The sequence below is a fragment of the Balaenoptera borealis genome (genome assembly GCF_965194805.1).
Source record: "Balaenoptera borealis genome assembly, chromosome: 16".
Taxonomy (NCBI): Eukaryota; Metazoa; Chordata; class Mammalia; order Artiodactyla; family Balaenopteridae; genus Balaenoptera; species Balaenoptera borealis.
In genome coordinates this window covers 53,020,055-53,027,049 of record NC_138872.1, presented here as the reverse complement: position 1 = coordinate 53,027,049, position 6,995 = coordinate 53,020,055, and positions in this window count along the sequence as shown.

Sequence of the window (6,995 nt, the reverse complement as noted above, 5' to 3'; positions counted from 1 at the left end):
AAGCTCTGCCAGTCGCCACGGGGACTCAGCATAGGAAGAACGTGAGCTGAGCTCCAGGGCAGCGGAACGTTCACCCATCAGCGAAAACGATGAGACACCCACACTTCACTGTGATGTGACCTCCTGGGCTGGTCCTGCTTCCTGTGGCCTGGCCTCGGCCTGGACATGTTCACTCAAGGCAATCAAAGGACAGCCACAGCCCAGCTTGAGCAGGGCCCCAGCAAGGGGGCCTTGCAGCCTGCACAACCCCAGAAAGGCCCGTGCAGGCAGGAAGCCTCAGGTTTTTGCTGAGCTGGGAAGGGCCTGCCCAGCTGACCACAACTCTGGGTGGATAGAAAGCCCCAGAGTGAGAACGACCACGGGAGACCTCACCCCAAACGTACAAAAACCCCCAGGAGAGTCAGGAGAAGGCCCCGAACTTCTTAGAGGAGCTGGCAGAGGGAGCCTGGGGCCCAGCCCTACCCAGCCATGGGACATCCCTTCTAGGTGGGGAGGAAAGGTGGGGGGCAGTGCTGACTCAGGGGTGCCCCGAGATTCCCCACAGAGGATGCTGTTTCCTTTTGTGCTCAGGATCCATCGACCCTGAGCCGTGGAGGGAGGAGCAGAGGGGCCTCCTGGCCTCTGTCGTGTGACAGATACCCACCCAGCCCCTGTGGTTTCCAACATCCTGTGGGCGGCCTGCTCTCAAACGCCTTCGCTGCACCTCTGGCCAGGGCTGCAGCCGCCAGTCTGCACTCTGCCTGCCTGAAGCCTCAGCAGGCTTCTCCAGGGTAGCCACCGTGTGTCCCCCCAGCACCTGGCGAGCGCTGATGGAAGGGACAGAGGGAGTGAGGGGGGAATGGGAGGATGGCATTCTATGAAGCACTTCTGATCTGCCGCCTTGGTACCCTCCCCTCCATCATCCACGCGGCTCTTGAGGACAGGCTAATACAAGCACACGCCCCCTCCCAACTCCCCTCACACACAAGCTGCTACATGCACTTGAACCTACTACTCTCCTGCTCTATAACCATTGCTGGCTCCCACCTGCTCCCTGAGAAAATCTGAGGCCCCATCACTTTGCTCCCACCTCGTCATCTGCTTCTCTCAGTGGTTTCACATGACGTGGTTTGCTCCCTGTCACCAGAGGCTGTCCTGTATTTTTCCTCTACTGTAACTTTTCTCATGTTCACTCTGGGCTGTGTCCTTCCCCATCAATGCAGCGCATGTGCTGAGGTCCACCTCCAGGGGCCTGAGTGAACTGCCACATTCTGCTGTTTCAGGTGCAGCTGACCTGCCTTGGGGGCCCTTGACTCAGGAAGACACTGTGGGGTACAGCCGGGGCAAAGGTGCCTGTTGGGTGCTAGAGAGAAGGAAAGCAAGGGCGGTTAGAAGAAGGGGTGAGGAGGGCCACACACCGTATCAGAGCATGCCGGCCTAGAGTGGCAGGATGCAGTTCCAGCCCCAGCGAGGTCAGCTGCCTGCTGTGTGGCTTTGAGGAAGTCACTGAATGCCCCCAAGCTTGCCTGGTTTCCCTACCAACCCCCCAAAAGCAAAGGTCTGCTGATGGTGAGTCTGTTTTCCTTTGTGGCCTTGGTTGGACCACTTTCCCTTGAGCATCAGGTCTGCAGGGGCACTCAGTCCTTGAAACAAGACCCTGGCGTCACCCCTGCCTCTGACTTACAGGGTGGTGACAAAGCCAGAGAGCTGGCCCGAGGCAGCTGCAGCTCACTGATTTGTCTGTAAGGTTGTTGGCTTTTGAAATCAGACAGGAAGGAGGGTTGAGGTGGAGCCCGGCACAGGAAGAGGTGAGGAGCCCCGGCTGCCGTGACAGCCGGTGGGCTCGGGGGAGTGCGGGAGCTGGCAGGCCGCGGCCCTGCTGCCCTGCACGGTCAGCACCTCCTGATCCCTCCAGACAGGGCTTCACTCCTGCCCTGGACAGATCCTGACGGCTCGGGGACCAGGTGACCAGCCACAGGGATTCCCAGGACATCCTCACACCCACCCAGCTGCCTCTGTCCACTGGAGCAGGGCTGAGCCCAGGAGCGCTGGGATGGACCCCCCCCGGCCCCCCAGCGTTGGTGGCATCCCTGGGGCAATGAGGCCCAGGAGGTAAGTCGAGTCCAGACTGCCTCAGTGCAGGATGGGGGAGGAAGAGGAGACAGCTGGCAGAAAGGACCATGACTTTGAAGGCCTGAGCCACTCTGTGGAGTGGTGGCTGGGGCAACTCCAGGAAGGTGTCCCCATGGGTGCCAGGAGCTGCTGGGAAGGACTAGATAACGGTGTGAAATAAGCAAACAGATGCCTAAGGACAGCCCACAATGGGCCAAGGCGACAAAGCCCAGCACCCCAGGTACCAATGATGGGACAGGAGGAGCAGGAAGTAGCTGGAAAGTGCTGCAGGCAGGCAGAGGTGATATTGAGCAGTGCAGCCCAGTGGTTAAACTTGGCATCAGCAGACCTGGGCACCATTCTAGCATCCCCCTTCCTCCCTTAAGATGGAGGGGACAATACCAGACCTGCCCAGGGTCCTGAGGACCAAGGGAGGTGGTGCAGGTGGGGTGGGGGTCTATCACCCAGTGCCTGCTCCATAAATGTCGCCCTAATGTTGGGTGAGCAGTCCCCAGGGGCCTCTCCCAGCTGCGCCCTCGGATGGAGGTGAGGTTCATCATTCTGAGATGGACGGTAATCACAGAGGCTTTCTCAGAAGAGGTGCCATACAGCTGGTCCAGGGTGGCTATTGGTCATAGGGCCCTTCCCTGCGGCCAGGCTCCTGGGTCCCAGAGTTTTTCCCCGTCCCCTCAAAGGACACACATGCTTTCCCTGAGCCCTAGGGCTCACCCTTGGCCATTACAGGGAAACCTGCAGCTGGCTCCCAGGTGGGGGTGCAGGCTGGGCACCTCCTCCTCTGTCCCAGGGGTGCCAGGATCCCCAGGGTTGAGCCTGTCCCGGTCCCCAAGAGGGTTCCAGGGCAGTGAAGTTAGGAGAGCCGTGTCTCGCGGTGAAGGCACTGCTTCCTCCCTCCTCTGGGAAAGGCTGTTTGGTCTCAGGTGGTCAGCGGTCATGGTGGGGGGCGCAACCTAAGAGGGCTGAGAACTGAAGTCTCGGGCCCTGGGGGGCAGGGGGCAGGGGCAGGAGTCAGGAGACAGGAACATCCGAGAAGCTGTGGCCTGGGACATGGGCAGCCCAGGAGGGAGGGCAGCACTGCAGGCCCCACAGTCACCAAGTGCAGGTGGGCAGAGTGGAGGCCTGCTGCTCTCACACAGGCCTGGCAGACGGGACTGGGGCCCCTGGAAGGAAAGCGTAGGACAAACCAGGCCTTGTTGGTAGAGACAATGAGGAAATCGGGGCCAGGGCCTCAGGGATGAGACAGAAGCCCAGCTGTGGAGCCTGAGGGACAGGGTCTGAGTGATTCCAGCACAAGGGCGCGCAGGCCCTTAGCTGTGTCCTGCCCCATGGATGAAGCACTGGAGGATGCATGGGAGCGGGGAAGCCCTACTCCAGGGAGGTGGCCGTGGACCCCCGGCCCTGCGTCTGTCTGGCCTTGCCCTGCCCGCTACAGCACAGACCCTCTGCAGACTGGCCGCCCTCTGGCCCTAAAAGCCCCCAAGGCGATCCAAGGCCCACCCTCCCTCAGTCTTCTTCCCTTTAAGCTGGGCTCTCAGGCCTCCTGCTGCTCACCAGAGACTGTCTACACTGGGCAGGGTCTACCTGGCTGTCCCTGGTGGCATGTGTGGCCACCGGATGTCACCCTGCTCAGAAGCCTGTGGTAGGTTCCACCCTGTGAGGGTGGCATCTGGGGCTGCAAGCAGGGCTGTCCACACAGGTGGCCAGGTAGCCACCCTCAGCCGCTGCTGGCTCTGGGAGGTCATGGGAATGGTGTGGCTCCTGGGCCAACTGCTGGGGTCTCCTCTTCTGTTCTTGTTGGGACAAGGTGTCCAAAGGTGAAGGCCAGGTTGGGGGGGCTCTTATCTGAGTGGGGCCTGCGTAGGGGTGCCAGATAACAGAACACCCTGTTAATACTGAATCTCAGATAAACAATGAGGTTTTTTTTTTTTAAGTATAAGTATGTCCCAAGTAGTACATAAGATATACTAAAAGAATTATTTGTTGTTTGTCTGAAATTCAAATTTCACTGGGCGTCCTGCATCTTAATTTGCTAAATCTGGCAACCCTAGGCGAGCTCAGTGGGGCAAGAAAGATGGGTGTCTGATCAGGAGGGAATGTTGGCCCCACTGCTGAGTGGCTGATGGGACCCAGAGGCAAGGAGCTCACCCTCCCACCTTCCCAGGCACACGCAGGCCGGCCTCTTCCTCCCGCTCACTCTCGCCTTCTGCTGTCCCTTCTTTGTCACTTTCCTAGCCTCTCTCTGGCCCAGTGGTTCTCAACTCTGGCTGCTCATTAGAATCACCTGGGTAGCTTTAAAATGCATCCATGTGGGGGCTCTACCCCAGACCAGTGAAATCTCTGTGCAGTTAGGCTAAGCAGTGGCTTTTTTAAAATAGTGCTCCATAGAATGACCATAAAATCCAGCAATTCCACTTCTGGGTATACACCCAAAAGAGTTGAAAGCAGGGCCCTGAACTGCTATTTGTACTCCCACGTTCACAGCAGCATTATTCACAAGAGCCAAAAGGTGGAAACAACCTAAGTATAATATCTATTGACGAATGGATGAATAAACAAAATGTGGTCCATCCATAAACTGGAATATGATTTAGCCTTAAAAGGAATGAAATTATAATACCTGTTACAACTTGGATGAGCCTGGAAAACATTATGCTCAAAGAGGCCAGATGCAAAGGGACAAATACTGTGTGATCCCACTTACATGAGGTACCTAGAGATGTCAGATTCATATAAACAGAAAGTGGAATGGTGGTTACCAGGGGCTGGGGAGTCAGTGCTTAACGAGTACAGAGTTTCCATTTGGGAGGATGAAAAAGTTCTAGAGGTGGATGGTGGTGATGGTTGCACAACACTATAAATGTACTTAATGTCACTGAATTGAATACTTAAAAAATAGTTAAAATAGTAAATTTTATGTTATGTACACTTTACCACAACAAAAATTTTAAATTAAAAAAATATATAGTGCTCCAGAAAATGTCCTGCCAGAGCTGAGAGGCACTGAGCCTGGCCCTTCTTCAACATGGTCCTGCATGCTCCAGGCCACCACCCCACCCCCACCGAGGCATAGTCTGTTACCTGGTGGGTGTACCTGGACATCCAATGCAGGAGGCTGTGTCCAGCCCTGGGCCACACCCTGACATCGCCCTGAGAGCAGGACAGAGGCCTGAGTGTCCCAGCTCATGCACTAAGAGGCTGCAGTAACAGTGCTTCATTTTGGTTTACATACATTTGAACGTTTAGATAGCTGCTAGCATAACGTTCTCTAAATTGAGGTATAACTTAGTAAAGAGAGCTCAATGGATTTTTATATATGTGTACGCCTGTGTGTACACCATCCAGATTAGTAGATAGAAGTTTCCAGCACCCTAGAAGGCTCCCTCATGCCCTGTCCAGTCAGAACCGCCTCCAAGTGTAACCACTACTTTGACTTCTATCTTTTCAGATTGGTTTGGCCTGACTTTAAACTCCCTACAAATGGAATCACAAGAGTGTGTCTCTTTTGTCAGACTTCTTTCACTCACAATGTCTGCGAGAGTCAGCCATAGTGCTGAGGATATCAGTAGCTTATTCTGTTTCTTTATGATGTAGGATTTGATTGTATGAACATTCCAAAAAAAATCTCAATCTTTTGTTGATGGACATTGGTTGTTTCCACTCTTCTGGACTTTATGAATAAAGCTGACATAAATATTCTGATCTGGGTTTTGGTGGACATAAACACTCGTTTCTGTTGGGTATATACCCAGGAGGGAAATTACTGGGTCACAGAAATATGCATATTTAGTCTTATCGTTACCAAACATTTTCCCAGAGTGATCTTAATTTTCATTTTCTGATTACTAATGATATTCTCTGCAGTGACATTCTTTCAATTTTTGGCTCAGTTTATCATCAGGTGTCTGTTTCTTACTGATTGATTAATGTGTTGGGGATGTTGTCTCCTAGTCCATGGTTTGGTTTTTCACCTTTTAATGCTGTCTTCTAATGAACAGATATTCCTAATTTTAATGAATCTCAATATATTGTTCTTTTCTTTCATGGTTAGTGCTTTTTGTGTTCTGTTTAATCTTTACCTAGACCAAGTTCAAAAAGATATTTTGATCCTGTATTTTTTCTAAGGCTTGACTGTGTTAGCATTCACATTTAGATCTATGATCAGCTTGAATTAATGTTTTGTGTACGGTGTGAGGTAGAGGTCAAGGTTCACTTTCCCCATATGAATATCCCATTAGCCAGCACAATTTAATGCCCACTGAATTGCAGTGGAGGCCTTGTTATAAATCAGGTGCCCATATATGTGTGGGTCTGTTTCTGGACCCTCTATTCTAGTGCACTGGTCTATTTGTCTGCCCTTGTACCAATACCTATAGCTCTATACTAAGTCTTGATATTGTGTAGTGTAAGTCCTCAGGCTTTGTTCTTCTTCTTCAAGATTATTTTGTCTATTTCAGGGTCTTTTGTTTATGTTTTAGAATCAGCTTACCAATTTCCACCCTCCCCACCCCCCTCCAAAAAGCCTGCTGGGATTTTGATTGGGATGTCAATCTATAGATCATCTTAATAATACTGAGTCTTTCAATCCATGAATATGGCAAATCCCTACTTTAGGTCTTCTTTAATTTCTCTTAGTATTGTTTTATAGTTTTGAGTGTGGAGGTCATGCAAATTTTTTTGCTAGATTTATTCTTTTTTTAATATTTATTTATTTATTTGGCTATGCTGGGTCTTAGTTGCAGCATGCAGGATCTTTGTTGCAGCATGTGGGATCTTTAGTTGCGGCATGTGAACTCTTAGTTGCAGCATGTGGGATCTAGTTCCCTGACCAGGGATTAAAACCAGGCCCCCTGCATTGGGAGCGTGGAGTCTTAGCCACTGGACCACCA